The following is a 3,893-nucleotide window of genomic DNA, read 5'->3' on the forward strand; positions in this document are numbered from 1 at the left end:
CGCACTGTGTGGTTTAGGTTGGTGCTGCAGGGGTGTGGCTTGGCCACTGTGCATGGCGGAGGCCTGGCCACTGGGCTTTGCACACAGGACATGGGGACACCACACACACGCCACGTGGTTGGCACATCCCTCGTACCAAATGCAGGGGGCATGTGGGGGCTGCCTGCCCTCCACTCCCGGTTCTCACCCTGGGCAAAACCCCCATGGGGCCGTGGAAACGTGGTCAGATTCCCTGGTAGGAATCCCCCCCCAGCCCTGAATCTGTGAGAAGAGCCCTGGGTTCCGTCACAGCCATTTCCCAGGCTTGCCACGGTTGGTGGGGACTTTGTGTAGCCCCGAGGGTCAGGTGGCCCTGGGGTGTGTGTGTGTGTGTGTGTGTGTGTGTGTAGCCACGAGGGTCAGGTGGCCCTGAGGGGAGGGTGTGGGTGTGTGTGTGCGAGCATTTGCTTGTGTGCACACGTGTCTGCGTGTGCCATATGTATGTGAATTGCACCTCGCCCTGGGTCTCTACACTGGGAAAATGGAGAAGGTCTTAGTCCTCAGGTCACTGTCAGCTCCTGCTGCAAAGTGACAAAAGGCAAGTAGGACCTGGTGGCCCCGTCAGGGCTTTGGGGAGCTGTCAGGCAGAGCTGCCAACACCTTCAAACCTGCAGAAGTTCTGGTTGGCTCTGTGGACCCAGCCAGACAGGGGGCACTGGGTGTGGACCCTGGGCACAATGCCCACTCGTGTTGGAGAGCTGAGCCCCCGGCCTTCTAGGTGGAGCCCACGGAGGCTGCCGGGGCCAGAGCAGGTGCTTGTGTAGTTCAGAGAGGAGTCTGGTGTCTCCTGTCAAAGGCAGGTGTGTGCGGGGAGGCCGAGGCCCGTGAGCACAGTGATCCAACCTCAAGCATCCTCTGAGGTCAAAGGGGAGGACATTTGTCCCCAGACCGCAAGGCTGTGCCACACCCTTTACATGTGTAAAAACCCTCAGGAGGGCAGACACCTGGGCTGGGCTCCGCACTTCCAAAGCCAGGATGCAACCAGTCCCCAGGGCGTGACAGGTCCCCAGGACACAACAGGTCCCCAGGGCGCGACGGGTCCCCAGGGCGTGACAGGTCCCTGGGTGCAATGGGTCCCACCCCCTGCTGTCCTACCTCCCAAGTAGCTGTACAGGCATGTGGCACCATGACTGGCTAATTTTTAAGAACTTGCTTTTTGTTCTTATCTTTCAAAATAATCCTATGTTTTACTAAAGTAACATGCACGTGATTTTTGAATAGTTTTGTTTGTTTTGTAGAGACAGGGTCTTACTATGTTGCTCAGGCTGGTCTCAAACTCCTTCCTGGGTTCAAGCGATCCTCCCACCTCAGCCTCCCAAAGTACCAGGATTACAAGCATGAACCACTGAGCCTGGCTCCTGGCAGGGGGCTGAGGCCACTGCCCTCTCCTAGCTGCTGCCTCCCATCTGACCCCAGGGAGGGCAGTGGTTGAGGGCTGGAGTTGAGCAGCAGCCCTATGGGGTCCGAAGCCAGTTGGGACATCCCAGCTCATCAGCGCCACCCAGGGTCCTGGGGCCCGCTCAGGCCTGGGGCCTTTCCACTTCCCCGCTTGGCTCAGCAGAGCCCCCAAAAGGACCTGCTCATCCCCTCTGGTGGCCCCAGGAGCCCACACTGTCTAGGCCTAGGGACCTCCTGGGCGGTCAGTTGGCCTGGGCCTGCCATGGAGCCCCTGAGGCCACCCCAGAGCCTCTGGCATAGCCACGTGGGGATTCTGGGGGCTTCAGAACTGGCCCTTCCATGAAGCGGTTAGCATGACCCCCAGAGCCATCCCTGGGTCACTTCGAGGGTGATCTGTTTCCGGCCCACCCCCAAAACCTATGTATCTGCCTGGCTGTGCCCACTGGGCCCAGCAGTCCCTGCACAGGCCAGGAAATGGGCAGGGCGGGGTGGGGGCACTGCAGTCAGAGACCTGGTAAGGAAGAGGTGGCCAGGCTCCCTCCAACTTCCTCATCTGTCTCCCGGCTTGCAGCTGTGAAGAGGGGTTTCTCCTGGTGATGCAGCGTGGACACGGGTGCGGCTGGGCCCCTGCCTGCTCTTCCCTGCTGTGCCCTTTGAAGCAGAGGCTACCCGGGAAGCTCAGGAGAGCATGAGCCCTGACCCCAGTCCTTCCCCAGACAGCCCTGCCCCTTCCCAGAGCAGGCCCCACCCCTTTCCTAAGACAGGCCCGCCCCCTCCCCAGAGCAGGCCCCACCCCTTTCCTAGGACGGGCCCCTCCCCTTCCCCAGAGCAGGCCCCACCCCTTTCTGAGAGGAGGCCCCGCCCCTTCCCCAGAGCAGACCCCACCCCTTTCCTAGGAGAGGCCCCGCCCCTCCTGCCCACTCAGGATCTCCATTTTGGGTTCTCTTGTGTTCAAAACTCCAGTGCAGGTGTTGTGGGCTGGGAAGGAGCTGCTCCTTCAGGTAGAGGTAGGGTTGGTGCCAATGGAGGGGCAGGGAGACGCAGGGGCTCCCTTACCACCATGTCCAGTCACTGTGCAGCCCCTGACTTTATCCCCAGCGGCCTCCTCTTCCTCACATAGCTCATGCCCCCAGCTGGGTCCTCCTGGGTCTCCCTAGGGGTGACCTGGGGCAGGGGCTGCCTGGCCTGTTTCCCTGGGCTCCCCACAGTGGGCTAAGCCCACAGCAGAGGAGATAGGGAGCCAGTCAGCCAGGTGGGCAGCCCGCTACCCCCTTGGAGTAGCTGGAAGGGTTGGGACCACGTTCTCTCATTCTCTGGAAGAAGCTGGCTGTTCCCACAGCGGCCTCCCTGTTTCTGGGAGCAGACGGAAGGCCCAGTGCGCGCTCCTCCTTTCCCCCAACGTGAGACTTGCTATTGTTCCCTTGGCTGAAACAAGCCATGCGCCTGGCTGTCAGGTGCTCCGGGCTGTGCCAGCAAACCACAAACCAGGGGCTGAAAGCCACAGGAAAGCTCTATCCCACAGTTCCAGAGGCCGGAGTCTGAGGCGAAGGCGTGGCAGTGCCACACGGCCACTCAGGCTAGGGGAGGATGCTTTCCGCCCTTCCAGCTGCAGGTGGCTCTGGGCATTCCTTGGCTTGTGGCTGCGTCGCCCACACCCTGCCTCCGTATCCGTGGGGGCTTCTCCCGGGTATTTCTCCCTTTGCATCTCTTCTAAGGACACTGGTCATTGGATTTAGGGCCCACCCGATAATCCAGGCTGATCTCATGAGGTCCACAATTTAATCATATCTGCAGAGACCCTTTTTCTTTTTCTTTCTTTGGAGACAGATTCTTGCTCTGCCACCCAGGCTGGAGTGCAGTGGTGTGATCTCAGCTCACTGCAACCTCCGCCTCCCCAGTTCAAGCAGTTCTCCTGCCTCAGCCTCCTGAGTAGCTGGGATTACAGGCATGTGCCACCATGCCCAGCTAATTTTGTATTTTTAGTAGAGATGAAATTTCACCATGTTGGCTAGGCTGGTCTCAACTCCTGACCTCAGATGATCTGCCTGCCTCAGCCTCCCAAAATGCTGGGATTATAGGCGTGAGCCACTGCACCTGGCCGCGAGTCTTGGTGGCTCACGGCAGCAGGGTTCTGTCTGGTTCATGCTCCGTTTGTGGCTGTGTGACTGGTGCCCTCCTCCACACCCGGTCACTCTAGGGCCTAGGCTGCGGGAGCAGCTATCGCCTCCGTGGTCACAGTGTGGGGACGGGAGACTGAGGGTCGTGCCCATGTCTGAGTCCCCTGGGAGGCTCTGGCTCCGCTCAGACGCTAGGTCCCTGGGGTTGCAGTACCACCACCAGGCAGGAGAGGGTGCCAGAGACGTGTGGAGGATTTAACAACGGACGGAGCTCAGGTGCAGACAGGTGTCTGATGGGAGTCGACAGCGTGTCTCAACCTGCTATTATAAAAAAAGCAA

Source organism: Theropithecus gelada, chromosome 14, assembly GCF_003255815.1.
Source record: "Theropithecus gelada isolate Dixy chromosome 14, Tgel_1.0, whole genome shotgun sequence".
In the NCBI taxonomy this organism is placed as follows: domain Eukaryota; kingdom Metazoa; phylum Chordata; class Mammalia; order Primates; family Cercopithecidae; genus Theropithecus; species Theropithecus gelada.